The sequence below is a fragment of the Stenella coeruleoalba genome (genome assembly GCF_951394435.1).
Source record: "Stenella coeruleoalba genome assembly, contig: scaffold_217, whole genome shotgun sequence".
In the NCBI taxonomy this organism is placed as follows: Eukaryota; Metazoa; Chordata; class Mammalia; order Artiodactyla; family Delphinidae; genus Stenella; species Stenella coeruleoalba.
Window position 1 is genome coordinate 336,461 of NW_027646287.1, and position 24,029 is coordinate 360,489.

General features: G+C 44.1%; 1 long non-coding RNA gene across 5 annotated transcripts in view; it reads left to right on the top strand.

Moving 5' to 3' along the window:
- Window positions 1–24,029, top strand: part of LOC307181204 — a 459,350-nt gene that overhangs the window by 300,445 nt on the left and 134,876 nt on the right. Inside the window, exon 5 of one of the 5 annotated variants that reach the window (XR_013826106.1) lies at window positions 867–927. The exons of the other annotated variants lie outside the window; for them this stretch is intronic. This is a non-coding gene — a long non-coding RNA (uncharacterized lncRNA). Of the gene's footprint in view, window positions 1–866; window positions 928–24,029 lie in introns of those variants that run through there. 5 annotated transcript variants of the gene reach the window in all.

Consider the following 24,029-nt stretch of genomic DNA (forward strand, 5'->3'; position numbering starts at 1 on the left):
GTGCCCCTGAGCTCCTTTCTTCAACTCGCTTTCTTTTCAGCTGGCCGCAACACCGCAGGATGGCTTCAGGCCCTAATCTGGTTCCGGCACGGCACGCTGAGCCTTTGGTTAATTCCTCTTCCTGGTTTGAAATGAGAGTTAAATTTGCCCGTCCAGACACCTCCAGCTAGCCTCTCATTGGTTCTCGCTATTCCTGTTCATCTTCCGCAGAAATTGCAAACTGGGCCAAACAGGAGGTTAAAGGGACTGACTCTCCAAGTGGGGAGAGTGTTAGTAAAGCATCTGGAATGTTGCACCCGAGTACCAGGGGAGTAAAACTGAGACATATTTGAACACGTCTCCCGATCACATGGTTGATCATACTCTAGGTTCCATATGCATATTTTAGCTGAAGGAAGAATACCTTAAACCTGGGTAGTTGAAACCCGTGGAATGGGTACCATGCAATATGACTTCAAAGGGTCTTCATTTGCTCACCGAACCTCTCCAATCCTATCACTGCTGCGTTTATGCCCCTGTACACATGCTTGATTCTCTTTCGGAGACATAGCAATCCATAGGTTTTAAGATACTTACAAGTCAGGTACATTCTTAGGCGTTTAATATGCGGTGTTGAGTCCATTTCGTTGAGCAAGGAGTAGCTCTTGTCTATTCCATATTTGGCTTAAGGAACTTTATCTGTGCTCATTTCAATCTCTGGTTTTATGCAGCACCCCAACTCACCTTTACCCTTAAGCAAGCATAAGTTGTTTTTCTAAATTTGAGACCCTGTTCTGTTCTGTAATTCAGTTCCTGTGTAGCCAAGTTTCCATTCAGTGTATTACTGATATCTTATGATGTTTCTTTTTCTGTGTGACTTATTTCAGTTAGAATCATCATAACTGAATCCACTCATTGTGCTGCTAAGGGCCTGATGACATAGATTTCATTGCTGAGTGATATTGCTTTGTAAGTGAATACCACAACTTCTTTCTCCATTTTTCACTTTCTGCGATGTTGAACTTGTACTGTAAACGAGGTTCTTGTAAACAGAGCTGTTCTAAACTTTGGGGTGGCTGTGTCTTTTTGATTTTAATTTCCCTAAGCTATAGGACCATAAGTGGAAGTGCCCTAGGCTCTGTTGCTTTGTTTTTTAGATGTTTCAGGAAACACCATACACTTCTCCCGAGTGGTTGTTGGCAATTTACATCCCGCCCATCAGCATAACAAGGCTACCAGTTCTCAATGGCCTGTTGCCTTTCTGGATTTTACACTTTTTTCAGATGGCCCTTTTGACCGGGGGGAAGTGAGACTTCATTGTAGTGCAGATTTCCTTTGCAAGCTTGCTTGGTTGGCCAAAAAGGGCGTATGCGTTTTTTCCTGAATATATTCAGGAAAAAACGCATACGCCCTTCTTGGCCAAGTGCATCATTGTGGACGTTCTGCCTCTTTTCCTATGCTTTCAATGCAATTCCAGTCTACCTCCTGAAATCGGTTTCCTGCAATTCTGCCCCGCTTTCAAGTCCTCTTGGCAGCCTTACTTCAGTCTATTTTTGGACGATAGCTGTCATTTATAACTCTGCAGGTTTGTGAATTACAGTGCTCCTGAGCTCCTTTCTTCAACTCGCTTTCTTGTGACCTGGCTGCAACACCGCAGGATGGCTTCAGGCCCTAATCTGGTTCCGGCCCGGCATGCTGAGCCTTTGGATAATTCCTCTTCCTGGTGGGAAATGAGAGTTAAATTTGCCCGTCCAGACACCTCCAGCTAGCCTCTCATTGGTTCTCGCTATTCCTGTTCATCTTCCGCAGAAATTGCAAACTGGGCCAAACAGGAGGTTAAAGGCACTGACTCTCCAAGTGGGGAGAGTGTTAGTAAAGCATCTGGAATGTTGCACCCGAGTACCAGGGGAGGAAAACTGAGACATATTTGAACACGTCTCCCGATCACATGGTTGATCATACTCTAGGTTCCACATGCATGTTTTAGCTGAAGGAAGAATAACTTAAACCTGGGTAGTTGAAACCCGTGGAATGGGTACCATGCAATATGACTTCAAAGGGTCTTCATTTGCTCACCGAACCACTCCAATCCTATCACTGCTGCGTTTATGCCCCTGTACACATGCTTGATTCTCTTTCGGAGACATAGCAATCCATAGGTTTTAAGATACTTACTAGTCAGGTACATTCTTAGGCGTTTAATATGCGGTGTTGAGTCCATTTCGTTGAGCAAGGAGTAGCTCTTGTCTATTCCATATTTGACTTAAGGAACTTTATCTGTGCTCATTTCAATCTCTGGTTTTATGCAGCACCCCAACTCACCTTTACCCTTAAGCAAGCATAAGTTGGTTTTCTAAATTTGAGACCCTGTTCTGTTCTGTAATTCAGTTCCTGTGTAGCCAAGTTTACATTCCATGTATTACTGATATCTTATGATGTTTCTTTTTCTGTGTGACTTACTTCAGTTAGAATCATCATACCTGAATCCACTCATTGTGCTGCTAAGGGCCTGATGACACAGATTTCATTGCTGAGTGATATTGCTTTGTAAGTAAATACCACAACTTCTTTATCCATTTTTCACTTTCTGCGATGTTGAACTTGTACTGTAAACGAGGTTCTTGTAAACAGAGCCGTTCCAAACTTTGGGGTGGCTGTGTCTTTTAGATTTTAATTTCCCTAAGCTATAGGACCATAAGTGGAAGTGCCCTAGGTTCTGTTGCTTTGTTTTTTAGATGTTTCAGGAAACACCATACACTTCTCCCGAGTGGTTGTTGGCAATTTACATCCCGCCCATCAGCAGAACAAGGCTCCAAGTTCTCCATGGCCTGTCCTGCCTTTCTGGATTTTACACTTTTTTCAGATGGCCCTTTTGACCGGGGGGAAGTGAGACTTCATTGTAGTGCAGATTTCCTTTGCAAGCTTGCTTGGTTGGCCAAAAAGGGCGTATGCGTTTTTTCCTGAATATATTCAGGAAAAAACGCATGCGCCCTTTTTGGCCAAGTGCATCATTGTGGACGTTCTGCCTCTTTTCCTATGCTTTCAATGCAATTCCAGTCTACCTCCTGAAATCGGTTTCCTGCAATTCTGCCCCGCTTTCAAGTCCTCTTGGCAGCCTTACTTCAGTCTATTTTTGGACGATAGCTGTCATTTATAACTCTGCAGGTTTGTGAATTACAGTGCCCCTGAGCTCCTTTCTTCAACTCGCTTTCTTTTGAGCTGGCCGCAACACCACAGGATGGCTTCAGGCCCTAATCTGGTTCCGGCCCGGCACGCTGAGCCTTTGGTTAATTCCTCTTCCTGGTGGGAAATGAGAGTTCAATTTGCCCGTCCAGACACCTCCAGCTAGCCTCTCATTGGTTCTCGCTATTCCTGTTCATCTTCCGCAGAAATTGCAAACTGGGCCAAACAGGAGGTTAAAGGGACTGACTCTCCAAGTGGGGAGAGTGTTAGTAAAGCATCTGGAATGTTGCACCCGAGTACCAGGGGAGGAAAACTGAGACATATTTGAACACGTCTCCCGATCACATGGTTGATCATACTCTAGGTTCCATATGCATGTTTTAGCTGAAGGAAGAATACCTTAAACCTGGGTAGTTGAAACCCGTGGAATGGATACCATGCAATATGACTTCAAAGGGTCTTCATTTGCTCACCGAACCTCTCCAATCCTATCACTGCTGCGTTTATGCCCCTGTACACATGCTTGATTCTCTTTCGGAGACATAGCAATCCATAGGTTTTAAGATACTTACAAGTCAGGTACATTCTTAGGCGTTTAATATGCGGTGTTGAGTCCATTTCGTTGAGCAAGGAGTAGCTCTTGTCTATTCCATATTTGGTTTAAGGAACTTTATCTGTGCTCATTTCAATCTCTGGTTTTATGCAGCACCCCAACTCACCTTTACCCTTAAGCAAGCATAAGTTGTTTTTCTACATTCGAGACCCTGTTCTGTTCTGTAATTCAGTTCCTGTGTAGCCAAGTTTCCATTCCGTGTATTACTGATATCTTATGATGTTTCTTTTTCTGTGTGACTTATTTCAGTTAGAATCATCATACCTGAATCCACTCATTGTGCTGCTAAGGGCCTGATGACATAGATTTCATTGCTGAGTGATATTGCTTTGTAAGTGAATACCACAACTTCTTTCTCCATTTTTCACTTTCTGCGATGTTGAACTTGTACTGTAAACGAGGTTCTTGTAAACAGAGCCGTTCCAAACTTTGGGGTGGCTGTGTCTTTTTGATTTTAATTTCCCTAAGCTATAGGACCATAAGTGGAAGTGCCCTAGGCTCTGTTGCTTTGTTTTTTAGATGTTTCAGGAAACACCATACACTTCTCCCAAGTGTCTGTTGGCAATTTACATCCCGCCCATCAGCATAACAAGGCTCCCAGTTCTCAATGGCCTGTTGCCTTTCTGGATTTTACACTTTTTTCAGATGGCCCTTTTGACCGGGGGGAAGTGAGACTTCATTGTAGTGCAGATTTCCTTTGCAAGCTTGCTTGGTTGGCCAAAAAGGGCGTATGCGTTTTTTCCTGAATATATTCAGGAAAAAACGCATACGCCCTTCTTGGCCAAGTGCATCATTGTGGACGTTCTGCCTCTTTTCCTATGCTTTCAATGCAATTCCAGTCTACCTCCTGAAATCGGTTTCCTGCAATTCTGCCCCGCTTTCAAGTCCTCTTGGCAGCCTTACTTCAGTCTATTTTTGGACGATAGCTGTCATTTATTACTCTGCAGGTTTGTGAATTACAGTGCTCCTGAGCTCCTTTCTTCAACTCGCTTTCTTGTGACCTGGCCGCAACACCGCAGGATGGCTTCAGGCCCTAATCTGGTTCCGGCCCGGCATGCTGAGCCTTTGGTTAATTCCTCTTCCTGGTGGGAAATGAGAGTTAAATTTGCCCGTCCAGACACCTCCAGCTAGCCTCTCATTGGTTCTCGCTATTCCTGTTCATCTTCCGCAGAAATTGCAAACTGGGCCAAACAGGAGGTTAAAGGCACTGACTCTCCAAGTGGGGAGAGTGTTAGTAAAGCGTCTGGAATGTTGCACCCGAGTACCAGGGGAGGAAAACTGAGACATATTTGAACACGTCTCCCGATCACATGGTTGATCATACTCTAGGTTCCACATGCATGTTTTAGCTGAAGGAAGAATACCTTAAACCTGGGTAGTTGAAACCCGTGGAATGGGTACCATGCAATATGACTTCAAAGGGTCTTCATTTACTCACCGAACCACTCCAATCCTATCACTGCTGCCTTTATGCCCCTGTACACATGCTTGATTCTCTTTCGGAGACATAGCAATCCATAGGTTTTAAGATACTTACTAGTCAGGTACATTCTTAGGCGTTTAATATGGGGTGTTGAGTCCATTTCGTTGAGCAAGGAGTAGCTCTTGTCTATTCCATATTTGGCTTAAGGAACTTTATCTGTGCTCATTTCAATCTCTGGTTTTATGCAGCACCCCAACTCACCTTTACCCTTAAGCAAGAATAAGTTGGTTTTCTAAATTTGAGACCCTGTTCTGTTCTGTAATTCAGTTCCTGTGTAGCCAAGTTTACATTCCGTGTATTACTGATATCTTATGATGTTTCTTTTTCTGTGTGACTTATTTCAGTTAGAATCATCATACCTGAATCCACTCATTGTGCTGCTAAGGGCCTGATGACACAGATTTCATTGCTGAGTGATATTGCTTTGTAAGTAAATACCACAACTTCTTTATCCATTTTTCACTTTCTGCGATGTTGAACTTGTACTGTAAACGAGGTTCTTGTAAACAGAGGCGTCCCAAACTTTGGGGTGGCTGTGTCTTTTAGATTTTAATTTCCCTAAGCTATAGGACCATAAGTGGAAGTGCCCTAGGTTCTGTTGCTTTGTTTTTTAGATGTTTCAGGAAACACCATACACTTCTCCCGAGTGTCTGTTGGCAATTTACATCCCGCCCATCAGCATAACAAGGCTCCCAGTTCTCCATGGCCTGTCCTGCCTTTCTGGATTTTACACTTTTTTCAGATGGCCCTTTTGACCGGGGGGAAGTGAGACTTCATTGTAGTGCAGATTTCCTTTGCAAGCTTGCTTGGTTGGCCAAAAAGGGCGTATGCGTTTTTTCCTGAATATATTCAGGAAAAAACGCATACGCCCTTTTTGGCCAAGTGCATCATTGTGGACGTTCTGCCTCTTTTCCTATGCTTTCAATGCAATTCCAGTCTACCTCCTGAAATCGGTTTCCTGCAATTCTGCCCCGCTTTCAAGTCCTCTTGGCAGCCTTACTTCAGTCTATTTTTGGACGATAGCTGTCATTTATAACTCTGCAGGTTTGTGAATTACAGTGCCCCTGAGCTCCTTTCTTCAACTCGCTTTCTTTTGAGCTGGCCGCAACACCGCAGGATGGCTTCAGGCCCTAATCTGGTTCCGGCCCGGCACGCTGAGCCTTTGGTTAATTCCTCTTCCTGGTGGGAAATGAGAGTTCAATTTGCCCGTCCAGACACCTCCAGCTAGCCTCTCATTGGTTCTCGCTATTCCTGTTCATCTTCCGCAGAAATTGCAAACTGGGCCAAACAGGAGGTTAAAGGGACTGACTCTCCAAGTGGGGAGAGTGTTAGTAAAGCATCTGGAATGTTGCACCCGAGTACCAGGGGAGGAAAACTGAGACATATTTGAACACGTCTCCCGATCACATGGTTGATCATACTCTAGGTTCCATATGCATATTTTAGCTGAAGGAAGAATACCTTAAACCTGGGTAGTTGAAACCCGTGGAATGGGTACCATGCAATATGACTTCAAAGGGTCTTCATTTGCTCACCGAACCTCTCCAATCCTATCACTGCTGCGTTTATGCCCCTGTACACATGCTTGATTCTCTTTCGGAGACATAGCAATCCATAGGTTTTAAGATACTTACAAGTCAGGTACATTCTTAGGCGTTTAATATGCGGTGTTGAGTCCATTTCGTTGAGCAAGGAGTAGCTCTTGTCTATTCCATATTTGGTTTAAGGAACTTTATCTGTGCTCATTTCAATCTCTGGTTTTATGCAGCACCCCAACTCACCTTTACCCTTAAGCAAGCATAAGTTGTTTTTCTAAATTCGAGACCCTGTTCTGTTCTGTAATTCAGTTCCTGTGTAGCCAAGTTTCCATTCCGTGTATTACTGATATCTTATGATGTTTCTTTTTCTGTGTGACTTATTTCAGTTAGAATCATCATACCTGAATCCACTCATTGTGCTGCTAAGGGCCTGATGACATAGATTTCATTGCTGAGTGATATTGCTTTGTAAGTGAATACCACAACTTCTTTATCCATTTTTCACTTTCTGCGATGTTGAACTTGTACTGTAAACGAGGTTCTTGTAAACAGAGCCGTTCCAAACTTTGGGGTGGCTGTGTCTTTTTGATTTTAATTTCCCTAAGCTATAGGACCATAAGTGGAAGTGCCCTAGGTTCTGTTGCTTTGTTTTTTAGATGTTTCAGGAAACACCATACACTTCTCCCGAGTGGTTGTTGGCAATTTACATCCCGCCCATCAGCATAACAAGGCTCCCAGTTCTCCATGGCCTGTCCTGCCTTTCTGGATTTTACACTTTTTTCAGATGGCCCTTTTGACCGGGGAGAAGTGAGACTTCATTGTAGTGCAGATTTCCTTTGCAAGCTTGCTTGGTTGGCCAAAAAGGGCGTATGCGTTTTTTCCTGAATATATTCAGGAAAAAACGCATACGCCCTTTTTGGCCAAGTGCATCATTGTGGACGTTCTGCCTCTTTTCCTATGCTTTCAATGCAATTCCAGTCTACCTCCTGAAATCGGTTTCCTGCAATTCTGCCCCGCTTTCAAGTCCTCTTGGCAGCCTTACTTCAGTCTATTTTTGGACGATAGCTGTCATTTATAACTCTGCAGGTTTGTGAATTACAGTGCCCCTGAGCTCCTTTCTTCAACTTGCTTTCTTGTGACCTGGCCGCAACACCGCAGGATGGCTTCAGGCCCTAATCTGGTTCCGGCACGGCACGCTGAGCCTTTGGTTATTTCCTCTTCCTGGTGGGAAATGAGAGTTAAATTTGCCCGTCCAGACACCTCCAGCTAGCCTCTCATTGGTTCTCGCTATTCCTGTTCATCTTCCGCAGAAATTGCAAACTGGGCCAAACAGGAGGTTAAAGGCGCTGACTCTCCAAGTGGCGAGAGTGTTAGTAAAGCGTCTGGAATGTTGCACCCGAGTACCAGGGGAGGAAAACTGAGACATATTTGAACACGTCTCCCGATCACATGGTTGATCATACTCTAGGTTCCACATGCATGTTTTAGCTGAAGGAAGAATACCTTAAACCTGGGTAGTTGAAACCCGTGGAATGGGTACCATGCAATATGACTTCAAAGGGTCTTCATTTACTCACCGAACCACTCCAATCCTATCACTGCTGCCTTTATGCCCCTGTACACATGCTTGATTCTCTTTCGGAGACATAGCAATCCATAGGTTTTAAGATACTTACTAGTCAGGTACATTCTTAGGCGTTTAATATGGGGTGTTGAGTCCATTTCGTTGAGCAAGGAGTAGCTCTTGTCTATTCCATATTTGGCTTAAGGAACTTTATCTGTGCTCATTTCAATCTCTGGTTTTATGCAGCACCCCAACTCACCTTTACCCTTAAGCAAGAATAAGTTGGTTTTCTAAATTTGAGACCCTGTTCTGTTCTGTAATTCAGTTCCTGTGTAGCCAAGTTTCCATTCCGTGTATTACTGATATCTTATGATGTTTCTTTTTCTGTGTGACTTATTTCAGTTAGAATCATCATACCTGAATCCACTCATTGTGCTGCTAAGGGCCTGATGACACAGATTTCATTGCTGAGTGATATTGCTTTGTAAGTAAATACCACAACTTCTTTATCCATTTTTCACTTTCTGCGATGTTGAACTTGTACTGTAAACGAGGTTCTTGTAAACAGAGGCGTCCCAAACTTTGGGGTGGCTGTGTCTTTTAGATTTTAATTTCCCTAAGCTATAGGACCATAAGTGGAAGTGCCCTAGGTTCTGTTGCTTTGTTTTTTAGATGTTTCAGGAAACACCATACACTTCTCCCGAGTGGTTGTTGGCAATTTACATCCCGCCCATCAGCATAACAAGGCTCCCAGTTCTCCATGGCCTGTCCTGCCTTTCTGGATTTTACACTTTTTTCAGATGGCCCTTTTGACCGGGGAGAAGTGAGACTTCATTGTAGTGCAGATTTCCTTTGCAAGCTTGCTTGGTTGGCCAAAAAGGGCGTATGCGTTTTTTCCTGAATATATTCAGGAAAAAACGCATACGCCCTTTTTGGCCAAGTGCATCATTGTGGACGTTCTGCCTCTTTTCCTATGCTTTCAATGCAATTCCAGTCTACCTCCTGAAATCGGTTTCCTGCAATTCTGCCCCGCTTTCAAGTCCTCTTGGCAGCCTTACTTCAGTCTATTTTTGGACGATAGCTGTCATTTATAACTCTGCAGGTTTGTGAATTACAGTGCCCCTGAGCTCCTTTCTTCAACTTGCTTTCTTGTGACCTGGCCGCAACACCGCAGGATGGCTTCAGGCCCTAATCTGGTTCCGGCACGGCACGCTGAGCCTTTGGTTATTTCCTCTTCCTGGTGGGAAATGAGAGTTAAATTTGCCCGTCCAGACACCTCCAGCTAGCCTCTCATTGGTTCTCGCTATTCCTGTTCATCTTCCGCAGAAATTGCAAACTGGGCCAAACAGGAGGTTAAAGGCGCTGACTCTCCAAGTGGCGAGAGTGTTAGTAAAGCGTCTGGAATGTTGCACCCGAGTACCAGGGGAGGAAAACTGAGACATATTTGAACACGTCTCCCGATCACATGGTTGATCATACTCTAGGTTCCACATGCATGTTTTAGCTGAAGGAAGAATACCTTAAACCTGGGTAGTTGAAACCCGTGGAATGGGTACCATGCAATATGACTTCAAAGGGTCTTCATTTACTCACCGAACCACTCCAATCCTATCACTGCTGCCTTTATGCCCCTGTACACATGCTTGATTCTCTTTCGGAGACATAGCAATCCATAGGTTTTAAGATACTTACTAGTCAGGTACATTCTTAGGCGTTTAATATGGGGTGTTGAGTCCATTTCGTTGAGCAAGGAGTAGCTCTTGTCTATTCCATATTTGGCTTAAGGAACTTTATCTGTGCTCATTTCAATCTCTGGTTTTATGCAGCACCCCAACTCACCTTTACCCTTAAGCAAGAATAAGTTGGTTTTCTAAATTTGAGACCCTGTTCTGTTCTGTAATTCAGTTCCTGTGTAGCCAAGTTTCCATTCCGTGTATTACTGATATCTTATGATGTTTCTTTTTCTGTGTGACTTATTTCAGTTAGAATCATCATACCTGAATCCACTCATTGTGCTGCTAAGGGCCTGATGACACAGATTTCATTGCTGAGTGATATTGCTTTGTAAGTAAATACCACAACTTCTTTATCCATTTTTCACTTTCTGCGATGTTGAACTTGTACTGTAAACGAGGTTCTTGTAAACAGAGGCGTCCCAAACTTTGGGGTGGCTGTGTCTTTTAGATTTTAATTTCCCTAAGCTATAGGACCATAAGTGGAAGTGCCCTAGGTTCTGTTGCTTTGTTTTTTAGATGTTTCAGGAAACACCATACACTTCTCCCGAGTGGTTGTTGGCAATTTACATCCCGCCCATCAGCATAACAAGGCTCCCAGTTCTCCATGGCCTGTCCTGCCTTTCTGGATTTTACACTTTTTTCAGATGGCCCTTTTGACCGGGGAGAAGTGAGACTTCATTGTAGTGCAGATTTCCTTTGCAAGCTTGCTTGGTTGGCCAAAAAGGGCGTATGCGTTTTTTCCTGAATATATTCAGGAAAAAACGCATACGCCCTTTTTGGCCAAGTGCATCATTGTGGACGTTCTGCCTCTTTTCCTATGCTTTCAATGCAATTCCAGTCTACCTCCTGAAATCGGTTTCCTGCAATTCTGCCCCGCTTTCAAGTCCTCTTGGCAGCCTTACTTCAGTCTATTTTTGGACGATAGCTGTCATTTATAACTCTGCAGGTTTGTGAATTACAGTGCCCCTGAGCTCCTTTCTTCAACTTGCTTTCTTGTGACCTGGCCGCAACACCGCAGGATGGCTTCAGGCCCTAATCTGGTTCCGGCACGGCACGCTGCGCCTTTGGTTATTTCCTCTTCCTGGTGGGAAATGAGAGTTAAATTTGCCCGTCCAGACACCTCCAGCTAGCCTCTCATTGGTTCTCGCTATTCCTGTTCATCTTCCGCAGAAATTGCAAACTGGGCCAAACAGGAGGTTAAAGGCGCTGACTCTCCAAGTGGCGAGAGTGTTAGTAAAGCGTCTGGAATGTTGCACCCGAGTACCAGGGGAGGAAAACTGAGACATATTTGAACACGTCTCCCGATCACATGGTTGATCATACTCTAGGTTCCACATGCATGTTTTAGCTGAAGGAAGAATACCTTAAACCTGGGTAGTTGAAACCCGTGGAATGGGTACCATGCAATATGACTTCAAAGGGTCTTCATTTACTCACCGAACCACTCCAATCCTATCACTGCTGCCTTTATGCCCCTGTACACATGCTTGATTCTCTTTCGGAGACATAGCAATCCATAGGTTTTAAGATACTTACTAGTCAGGTACATTCTTAGGCGTTTAATATGGGGTGTTGAGTCCATTTCGTTGAGCAAGGAGTAGCTCTTGTCTATTCCATATTTGGCTTAAGGAACTTTATCTGTGCTCATTTCAATCTCTGGTTTTATGCAGCACCCCAACTCACCTTTACCCTTAAGCAAGCATAAGTTGGTTTTCTAAATTTGAGACCCTGTTCTGTTCTGTAATTCAGTTCCTGTGTAGCCAAGTTTCCATTCCGTGTATTACCGATATCTTATGATGTTTCTTTTTCTGTGTGACTTATTTCAGTTAGAATCATCATACCTGAATCCACTCATTGTGCTGCTAAGGGCCTGATGACACAGATTTCATTGCTGAGTGATATTGCTTTGTAAGTAAATACCACAACTTCTTTATCCATTTTTCACTTTCTGCGATGTTGAACTTGTACTGTAAACGAGGTTCTTGTAAACAGAGGCGTCCCAAACTTTGGGGTGGCTGTGTCTTTTAGATTTTAATTTCCCTAAGCTATAGGACCATAAGTGGAAGTGCCCTAGGTTCTGTTGCTTTGTTTTTTAGATGTTTCAGGAAACACCATACACTTCTCCCGAGTGGTTGTTGGCAATTTACATCCCGCCCATCAGCATAACAAGGCTCCCAGTTCTCCATGGCCTGTCCTGCCTTTCTGGATTTTACACTTTTTTCAGATGGCCCTTTTGACCGGGGAGAAGTGAGACTTCATTGTAGTGCAGATTTCCTTTGCAAGCTTGCTTGGTTGGCCAAAAAGGGCGTATGCGTTTTTTCCTGAATATATTCAGGAAAAAACGCATACGCCCTTTTTGGCCAAGTGCATCATTGTGGACGTTCTGCCTCTTTTCCTATGCTTTCAATGCAATTCCAGTCTACCTCCTGAAATCGGTTTCCTGCAATTCTGCCCCGCTTTCAAGTCCTCTTGGCAGCCTTACTTCAGTCTATTTTTGGACGATAGCTGTCATTTATAACTCTGCAGGTTTGTGAATTACAGTGCCCCTGAGCTCCTTTCTTCAACTTGCTTTCTTGTGACCTGGCCGCAACACCGCATGATGGCTTCAGGCCCTAATCTGGTTCCGGCACGGCACGCTGAGCCTTTGGTTATTTCCTCTTCCTGGTGGGAAATGAGAGTTAAATTTGCCCGTCCAGACACCTCCAGCTAGCCTCTCATTGGTTCTCGCTATTCCTGTTCATCTTCCGCAGAAATTGCAAACTGGGCCAAACAGGAGGTTAAAGGCGCTGACTCTCCAAGTGGCGAGAGTGTTAGTAAAGCGTCTGGAATGTTGCACCCGAGTACCAGGGGAGGAAAACTGAGACATATTTGAACACGTCTCCCGATCACATGGTTGATCATACTCTAGGTTCCACATGCATGTTTTAGCTGAAGGAAGAATACCTTAAACCTGGGTAGTTGAAACCCGTGGAATGGGTACCATGCAATATGACTTCAAAGGGTCTTCATTTACTCACCGAACCACTCCAATCCTATCACTGCTGCCTTTATGCCCCTGTACACATGCTTGATTCTCTTTCGGAGACATAGCAATCCATAGGTTTTAAGATACTTACTAGTCAGGTACATTCTTAGGCGTTTAATATGGGGTGTTGAGTCCATTTCGTTGAGCAAGGAGTAGCTCTTGTCTATTCCATATTTGGCTTAAGGAACTTTATCTGTGCTCATTTCAATCTCTGGTTTTATGCAGCACCCCAACTCACCTTTACCCTTAAGCAAGAATAAGTTGGTTTTCTAAATTTGAGACCCTGTTCTGTTCTGTAATTCAGTTCCTGTGTAGCCAAGTTTCCATTCCGTGTATTACTGATATCTTATGATGTTTCTTTTTCTGTGTGACTTATTTCAGTTAGAATCATCATACCTGAATCCACTCATTGTGCTGCTAAGGGCCTGATGACACAGATTTCATTGCTGAGTGATATTGCTTTGTAAGTAAATACCACAACTTCTTTATCCATTTTTCACTTTCTGCGATGTTGAACTTGTACTGTAAACGAGGTTCTTGTAAACAGAGGCGTCCCAAACTTTGGGGTGGCTGTGTCTTTTAGATTTTAATTTCCCTAAGCTATAGGACCATAAGTGGAAGTGCCCTAGGTTCTGTTGCTTTGTTTTTTAGATGTTTCAGGAAACACCATACACTTCTCCCGAGTGGTTGTTGGCAATTTACATCCCGCCCATCAGCATAACAAGGCTCCCAGTTCTCCATGGCCTGTCCTGCCTTTCTGGATTTTACACTTTTTTCAGATGGCCCTTTTGACCGGGGAGAAGTGAGACTTCATTGTAGTGCAGATTTCCTTTGCAAGCTTGCTTGGTTGGCCAAAAAGGGCGTATGCGTTTTTTCCTGAATATATTCAGGAAAAAACGCATACGCCCTTTTTGGCCAAGTGCATCATTGTGGACGTTCTGCCTCTTTTCCTATGCTTTCAATGCAATTCCAGTCTACCTCCTGAAATCGGTTTCCTGCAATTCTGCCCCGCTTTCAAGTCCTCTTGGCAGCCTTACTTCAGTCTATTTTTGGACGATAGCTGTCATTTATAACTCTGCAGGTTTGTGAATTACAGTGCCCCTGAGCTCCTTTCTTCAACTTGCTTTCTTGTGACCTGGCCGCAACACCGCAGGATGGCTTCAGGCCCTAATCTGGTTCCGGCACGGCACGCTGAGCCTTTGGTTATTTCCTCTTCCTGGTGGGAAATGAGAGTTAAATTTGCCCGTCCAGACACCTCCAGCTAGCCTCTCATTGGTTCTCGCTATTCCTGTTCATCTTCCGCAGAAATTGCAAACTGGGCCAAACAGGAGGTTAAAGGCGCTGACTCTCCAAGTGGGGAGAGTGTTAGTAAAGCGTCTGGAATGTTGCACCCGAGTACCAGGGGAGGAAAACTGAGACATATTTGAACACGTCTCCCGTTCACATGGTTGATCATACTTGGGTTCCACATGCATGTTTTAGCTGAAGGAAGAATACCTTAAACCTGGAGAGTTAAGACCCGTGTAATGGGTACCATGCAATATGACTTCAAAGGGTCTTCATTTGCTCACCGAACCTCTCCAATCCTATCACTGCTGCGTTTATGCCCCTGTACACATGCTTGATTCTCTTTCGGAGACATAGCAATCCATAGGTTTTAAGATACTTACTAGTCAGGTACATTCTTAGGCGTTTAATATGCGGTGTTGAGTCCATTTCGTTGAGCAAGGAGTAGCTCTTGTCTATTCCATATTTGACTTAAGGAACTTTATCTGTGCTCATTTCAATCTCTGGTTTTATGCAGCACCCCAACTCACCTTTACCCTTAAGCAAGCATAAGTTGGTTTTCTAAATTTGAGACCCTGTTCTGTTCTGTAATTCAGTTCCTGTGTAGCCAAGTTTACATTCCGTGTATTACTGATATCTTATGATGTTTCTTTTTCTGTGTGACTTACTTCAGTTAGAATCATCATACCTGAATCCACTCATTGTGCTGCTAAGGGCCTGATGACACATATTTCATTGCTGAGTGATATTGCTTTGTAAGTAAATACCACAACTTCTTTATCCATTTTTCACTTTCTGCGATGTTGAACTTGTACTGTAAACGAGGTTCTTGTAAACAGAGGCGTCCCAAACTTTGGGGTGGCTGTGTCTTTTTGATTTTAATTTCCCTAAGCTATAGGACCATAAGTGGCAGTGCCCTAGTCTCTGTTGCTTTGTTTTGTAGATGTTTCAGGAAACACCATACACTTCTCCCGAGTGTCTGTTGGCAATTTACATCCCGCCCATCAGCATAACAAGGCTCCCAGTTCTCCATGGCCTGTCCTGCCTTTCTGGATTTTACACTTTTTTCAGATGGCCCTTTTGACCGGGGGGAAGTGAGACTTCATTGTAGTGCAGATTTCCTTTGCAAGCTTGCTTGGTTGGCCAAAAAGGGCGTATGCGTTTTTTCCTGAATATATTCAGGAAAAAACGCATACGCCCTTTTTGGCCAAGTGCATCATTGTGGACGTTCTGCCTCTTTTCCTATGCTTTCAATGCAATTCCAGTCTACCTCCTGAAATCGGTTTCCTGCAATTCTGCCCCGCTTTCAAGTCCTCTTGGCAGCCTTACTTCAGTCTATTTTTGGACGATAGCTGTCATTTATAAGTCTGCAGGTTTGTGAATTACAGTGCCCCTGAGCTCCTTTGTTCAACTCGCTTTCTTGTGAGCTGGCCGCAACACCGCAGGATGGCTTCAGGCCCTACTCTGGTTCCGGCCCGGCACGCTGAGCCTTTGGTTAATTCCTCTTCCTGGTGGGAAATGAGAGTTCAATTTGCCCGTCCAGACACCTCCAGCTAGCCTCTCATTGGTTCTCGCTATTCCTGTTCATCTTCCGCAGAAATTGCAAACTGGGCCAAACAGGAGGTTAAAGGGACTGACGCTCCAAGTGGGGAGAGTGTTAGTAAAGCATCTGGAATGTTGCACCCGAGTACCAGGGGAGGAAAACTGAGACATATTTGAACACGTCTCCCGATCACATGGTTGATCATACTCTAGGTTCCATATGCATGTTTTAGCTGAAGGAAGAATACCTTAAACCTGGGTAGTTGAAACCCGTGGAATGGGTACCATGCAATATGACTTCAAAGGGTCTTCATTTGCTCACCGAACCTCTCCAATCCTATCACTGCTGCGTTTATGCCCCTGTACACATGCTTGATTCTCTTTCGGAGACATAGCAATCCATAGGTTTTAAGATACTTACAAGTCGGGTACATTCTTAGGCGTTTAATATGCGGTGTTGAGTCCATTTCGTTGAGCAAGGAGTAGCTCTTGTCTATTCCATATTTGGTTTAAGGAACTTTATCTGTGCTCATTTCAATCTCTGGTTTTATGCAGCACCCCAACTCACCTTTTCCCTTAAGCAAGCATAAGTTGTTTTTCTAAATTCGAGACCCTGTTCTGTTCTGTAATTCAGTTCCTGTGTAGCCAAGTTTCCATTCCGTGTATTACTGATATCTTATGATGTTTCTTTTTCTGTGTGACTTATTTCAGTTAGAATCATCATACCTCAATCCACTCATTGTGCTGCTAAGGGCCTGATGACATAGATTTCATTGCTGAGTGATATTGCTTTGTAAGTGAATACCACAACTTCTTTATCCATTTTTCACTTTCTGCGATGTTGAACTTGTACTGTAAACGAGGTTCTTGTAAACAGAGCCGTTCCAAACTTTGGGGTGGCTGTGTCTTTTTGATTTTAATTTCCCTAAGCTATAGGACCATAAGTGGCAGTGCCCTAGGCTCTGTTGCTTTGTTTTTTAGATGTTTCAGGAAACACCATACGCTTCTCCCGAGTGTCTGTTGGCAATTTACATCCCGCCCATCAGCATAACAAGGCTCCCAGTTCTCCATGGCCTGTCCTGCCTTTCTGGATTTTACACTTTTTTCAGATGGCCCTTTTGACCGGGGGGAAGTGAGACTTCATTGTAGTGCAGATTTCCTTTGCAAGCTTGCTTGGTTGGCCAAAAAGTGCGTATGCGTTTTTTCCTGAATATATTCAGGAAAAAACGCATACGCCCTTTTTGGCCAAGTGCATCATTGTGGACGTTCTGCCTCTTTTCCTATGCTTTCAATGCAATTCCAGTCTACCTCCTGAAATCGGTTTCCTGCAATTCTGCCCCGCTTTCAAGTCCTCTTGGCAGCCTTACTTCAGTCTATTTTTGGACGATAGCTGTCATTTATAACTCTGCAGGTTTGTGAATTACAGTGCCCCTGAGCTCCTTTCTTCAACTCGCTTTCTTGTGACCTGGCCGCAACACCGCAGGATGGCTTCAGGCCCTAATCTGGTTCCGGCCCGGCACGCTGAGCCTTTGGTTAATTCCTCTTCCTGGTGGGAAATGAGAGTTAAATTTGCCCGTCCAGACACCTCCAGCTAGCCTCTCATTGGTTCTCGCTATTCCTGTTCATCTTCCGCAGAAATTGCAAACTGGGCCAAACAGGAGGTTAAAGGCGCTGACTCTCCAAGTGGGGAGAGTGTTAGTAAAGCGTCTGGAATGTTGCACCCGAGTACCAGGGGAGGAAAACTGAGACATATTTGAACACGTCTCCCGTTCACATGGTTGATCATACTTGGGTTCCACATGCATGTTTTAGCTGAAGGAAGAATACCTTAAACCTGGAGAGTTGAGACCCGTGTAATGGGTACCATGCAATATGACTTCAAAGGGTCTTCATTTGCTCACCGAACCTCTCCAATCCTATCACTGCTGCGTTTATGCCCCTGTACACATGCTTGATTCTCTTTCGGAGACATAGCAATCCATAGGTTTTACGATACTTACTAGTCAGGTACATTCTTAGGCGTTTAATATGCGGTGTTGAGTCCATTTCGTTGAGCAAGGAGTAGCTCTTGTTTATTCCATATTTGACTTAAGGAAATTTATCTGTGCTCATTTCAATCTCTGGTTTTATGCAGCACCCCAACTCACCTTTACCCTTATGCAAGCATAAGTTGGTTTTCTAAATTTGAGACCCTGTTCTGTTCTGTAATTCAGTTCCTGTGTAGCCAAGTTTACATTCCGTGTATTACTGATATCTTATGATGTTTCTTTTTCTGTGTGACTTATTTCAGTTAGAATCATCATACCTGAATCCACTCATTGTGATGCTAAGGGCCTGATGACATAGATTTCATTGCTGAGTGATATTGCTTTGTAAGTAAATACCACAACTTCTTTATCCATTTTTCACTTTCTGCGATGTTGAACTTGTACTGTAAACGAGGTTCTTGTAAACAGAGGTGTCCCAAACTTTGGGGTGGCTGTGTCTTTTTGATTTTAATTTCCCTAAGCTATAGGACCATAAGTGGCAGTGCCCTAGGCTCTGTTGCTTTGTTTTTTAGATGTTTCAGGAAACACCATACACTTCTCCCGAGTGTCTGTTGGCAATTTACATCCCGCCCATCAGCATAACAAGGCTCCCAGTTCTCCATGGCCTGTCCTGCCTTTCTGGATTTTACACTTTTTTCAGATGGCCCTTTTGACCGGGGGGAAGTGAGACTTCATTGTAGTGCAGATTTCCTTTGCAAGCTTGCTTGGTTGGCCAAAAAGGGCGTATGCGTTTTTTCCTGAATATATTCAGGAAAAAACGCATACGCCCTTTTTGGCCAAGTGCATCATTGTGGACGTTCTGCCTCTTTTCCTATGCTTTCAATGCAATTCCAGTCTACCTCCTGAAATCGGTTTCCTGCAATTCTGCCCCGCTTTCAAGTCCTCTTGGCAGCCTTACTTCAGTCTATTTTTGGACGATAGCTGTCATTTATAACTCTGCAGGTTTGTGAATTACAGTGCCCCTGAGCTCCTTTCTTCAACTCGCTTTCTTGTGACCTGGCCGCAACACCGCAGGATGGCTTCAGGCCCTAATCTGGTTCCGGCCCGGCACGCTGAGCCTTTGGTTAATTCCTCTTCCTGGTGGGAAATGAGAGTTAAATTTGCCCGTCCAGACACCTCCAGCTAGCCTCTCATTGGTTCTCGCTATTCCTGTTCATCTTCCGCAGAAATTGCAAACTGGGCCAAACAGGAGGTTAAAGGCGCTGACTCTCCAAGTGGGGAGAGTGTTAGTAAAGCGTCTGGAATGTTGCACCCGAGTACCAGGGGAGGAAAACTGAGACATATTTGAACACGTCTCCCGTTCACATGGTTGATCATACTTGGGTTCCACATGCATGTTTTAGCTGAAGGAAGAATACCTTAAACCTGGAGAGTTGAGACCCGTGTAATGGGTACCATGCAATATGACTTCAAAGGGTCTTCATTTGCTCACCGAACCTCTCCAATCCTATCACTGCTGCGTTTATGCCCCTGTACACATGCTTGATTCTCTTTCGGAGACATAGCAATCCATAGGTTTTACGATACTTACTAGTCAGGTACATTCTTAGGCGTTTAATATGGGGTGTTGAGTCCATTTCGTTGAGCAAGGAGTAGCTCTTGTCTATTCCATATTTGACTTAAGGAACTTTATCTGTGCTCATTTCAATCTCTGGTTTTATGCAGCACCCCAACTCACCTTTACCCTTAAGCAAGCATAAGTTGGTTTTCTAAATTTGAGACCCTGTTCTGTTCTGTAATTCAGTTCCTGTGTAGCCAAGTTTACATTCCGTGTATTACTGATATCTTATGATGTTTCTTTTTCTGTGTGACTTACTTCAGTTAGAATCATCATACCTGAATCCACTCATTGTGCTGCTAAGAGCCTGATGACACATATTTCATTGCTGAGTGATATTGCTTTGTAAGTAAATACCACAACTTCTTTATCCATTTTTCACTTTCTGCGATGTTGAACTTGTACTGTAAACGAGGTTCTTGTAAACAGAGGCGTCCCAAACTTTGGGGTGGCTGTGTCTTTTTGATTTTAATTTCCCTAAGCTATAGGACCATAAGTGGCAGTGCCCTAGGCTCTGTTGCTTTGTTTTTTAGATGTTTCAGGAAACACCATACACTTCTCCCGAGTGTCTGTTGGCAATTTACATCCCGCCCATCAGCATAACAAGGCTCCCAGTTCTCCATGGCCTGTCCTGCCTTTCTGGATTTTACACTTTTTTCAGATGGCCCTTTTGACCGGGGGGAAGTGAGACTTCATTGTAGTGCAGATTTCCTTTGCAAGCTTGCTTGGTTGGCCAAAAAGGGCGTATGCGTTTTTTCCTGAATATATTCAGGAAAAAACGCATACGCCCTTTTTGGCCAAGTGCATCATTGTGGACGTTCTGCCTCTTTTCCTATGCTTTCAATGCAATTCCAGTCTACCTCCTGAAATCGGTTTCCTGCAATTCTGCCCCGCTTTCAAGTCCTCTTGGCAGCCTTACTTCAGTCTATTTTTGGACGATAGCTGTCATTTATAACTCTGCAGGTTTGTGAATTACAGTGCCCCTGAGCTCCTTTCTTCAACTCGCTTTCTTGTGACCTGGCCGCAACACCGCAGGATGGCTTCAGGCCCTAATCTGGTTCCGGCCCGGCACGCTGAGCCTTTGGTTAATTCCTCTTCCTGGTGGGAAATGAGAGTTAAATTTGCCCGTCCAGACACCTCCAGCTAGCCTCTCATTGGTTCTCGCTATTCCTGTTCATCTTCCGCAGAAATTGCAAACTGGGCCAAACAGGAGGTTAAAGGCGCTGACTCTCCAAGTGGGGAGAGTGTTAGTAAAGCGTCTGGAATGTTGCACCCGAGTACCAGGGGAGGAAAACTGAGACATATTTGAACACGTCTCCCGTTCACATGGTTGATCATACTTGGGTTCCACATGCATGTTTTAGCTGAAGGAAGAATACCTTAAACCTGGAGAGTTGAGACCCGTGTAATGGGTACCATGCAATATGACTTCAAAGGGTCTTCATTTGCTCACCGAACCTCTCCAATCCTATCACTGCTGCGTTTATGCCCCTGTACACATGCTTGATTCTCTTTCGGAGACATAGCAATCCATAGGTTTTACGATACTTACTAGTCAGGTACATTCTTAGGCGTTTAATATGGGGTGTTGAGTCCATTTCGTTGAGCAAGGAGTAGCTCTTGTCTATTCCATATTTGACTTAAGGAACTTTATCTGTGCTCATTTCAATCTCTGGTTTTATGCAGCACCCCAACTCACCTTTACCCTTAAGCAAGCATAAGTTGGTTTTCTAAATTTGAGACCCTGTTCTGTTCTGTAATTCAGTTCCTGTGTAGCCAAGTTTACATTCCGTGTATTACTGATATCTTATGATGTTTCTTTTTCTGTGTGACTTACTTCAGTTAGAATCATCATACCTGAATCCACTCATTGTGCTGCTAAGAGCCTGATGACACATATTTCATTGCTGAGTGATATTGCTTTGTAAGTAAATACCACAACTTCTTTATCCATTTTTCACTTTCTGCGATGTTGAACTTGTACTGTAAACGAGGTTCTTGTAAACAGAGGCGTCCCAAACTTTGGGGTGGCTGTGTCTTTTTGATTTTAATTTCCCTAAGCTATAGGACCATAAGTGGCAGTGCCCTAGGCTCTGTTGCTTTGTTTTTTAGATGTTTCAGGAAACACCATACACTTCTCCCGAGTGTCTGTTGGCAATTTACATCCCGCCCATCAGCATAACAAGGCTCCCAGTTCTCCATGGCCTGTCCTGCCTTTCTGGATTTTACACTTTTTTCAGATGGCCCTTTTGACCGGGGGGAAGTGAGACTTCATTGTAGTGCAGATTTCCTTTGCAAGCTTGCTTGGTTGGCCAAAAAGGGCGTATGCGTTTTTTTCCTGAATATATTCAGGAAAAAACGCATACGCCCTTTTTGGCCAAGTGCATCATTGTGGACGTTCTGCCTCTTTTCCTATGCTTTCAATGCAATTCCAGTCTACCTCCTGAAATCGGTTTCCTGCAATTCTGCCCCGCTTTCAAGTCCTCTTGGCAGCCTTACTTCAGTCTATTCTTGGACGATAGCTGTCATTTATAACTCTGCAGGTTTGTGAATTACAGTGCCCCTGAGCTCCTTTCTTCAACTCGCTTTCTTGTGACCTGGCCGCAACACCGCAGGATGGCTTCAGGCCCTAATCTGGTTCCGGCCCGGCACGCTGAGCCTTTGGTTAATTCCTCTTCCTGGTGGGAAATGAGAGTTAAATTTGCCCGTCCAGACACCTCCAGCTAGCCTCTCATTGGTTCTCGCTATTCCTGTTCATCTTCCGCAGAAATTGCAAACTGGGCCAAACAGGAGGTTAAAGGCGCTGACTCTCCAAGTGGGGAGAGTGTTAGTAAAGCGTCTGGAATGTTGCACCCGAGTACCAGGGGAGGAAAACTGAGACATATTTGAACACGTCTCCCGTTCACATGGTTGATCATACTTGGGTTCCACATGCATGTTTTAGCTGAAGGAAGAATACCTTAAAACTGGAGAGTTGAGACCCGTGTAATGGGTACCATGCAATATGACTTCAAAGGGTCTTCATTTGCTCACCGAACCTCTCCAATCCTATCACTGCTGCGTTTATGCCCCTGTACACATGCTTGATTCTCTTTCGGAGACATAGCAATCCATAGGTTTTACGATACTTACTAGTCAGGTACATTCTTAGGCGTTTAATATGCGGTGTTGAGTCCATTTCGTTGAGCAAGGAGTAGCTCTTGTTTATTCCATATTTGACTTAAGGAACTTTATCTGTGCTCATTTCAATCTCTGGTTTTATGCAGCACCCCAACTCACCTTTACCCTTAAGCAAGCATAAGTTGGTTTTCTAAATTTGAGACCCTGTTCTGTTCTGTAATTCAGTTCCTGTGTAGCCAAGTTTACATTCCGTGTATTACTGATATCTTATGATGTTTCTTTTTCTGTGTGACTTATTTCAGTTAGAATCATCATACCTGAATCCACTCATTGTGATGCTAAGGGCCTGATGACATAGATTTCATTGCTGAGTGATATTGCTTTGTAAGTAAATACCACAACTTCTTTATCCATTTTTCACTTTCTGCGATGTTGAACTTGTACTGTAAACGAGGTTCTTGTAAACAGAGGCGTCCCAAACTTTGGGGTGGCTGTGTCTTTTTGATTTTAATTTCCCTAAGCTATAGGACCATAAGTGGCAGTGCCCTAGGCTCTGTTGCTTTGTTTTTTAGATGTTTCAGGAAACACCATACACTTCTCCCGAGTGTCTGTTGGCAATTTACATCCCGCCCATCAGCATAACAAGGCTCCCAGTTCTCCATGGCCTGTCCTGCCTTTCTGGATTTTACACTTTTTTCAGATGGCCCTTTTGACCGGGGGGAAGTGAGACTTCATTGTAGTGCAGATTTCCTTTGCAAGCTTGCTTGGTTGGCCAAAAAGGGCGTATGCGTTTTTTTCCTGAATATATTCAGGAAAAAACGCATACGCCCTTTTTGGCCAAGTGCATCATTGTGGACGTTCTGCCTCTTTTCCTATGCTTTCAATGCAATTCCAGTCTACCTCCTGAAATCGGTTTCCTGCAATTCTGCCCCGCTTTCAAGTCCTCTTGGCAGCCTTACTTCAGTCTATTCTTGGACGATAGCTGTCATTTATAACTCTGCAGGTTTGTGAATTACAGTGCCCCTGAGCTCCTTTCTTCAACTCGCTTTCTTGTGACCTGGCCGCAACACCGCAGGATGGCTTCAGGCCCTAATCTGGTTCCGGCCCGGCACGCTGAGCCTTTGGTTAATTCCTCTTCCTGGTGGGAAATGAGAGTTAAATTTGCCCGTCCAGACACCTCCAGCTAGCCTCTCATTGGTTCTCGCTATTCCTGTTCATCTTCCGCAGAAATTGCAAACTGGGCCAAACAGGAGGTTAAAGGCGCTGACTCTCCAAGTGGGGAGAGTGTTAGTAAAGCGTCTGGAATGTTGCACCCGAGTACCAGGGGAGGAAAACTGAGACATATTTGAACAC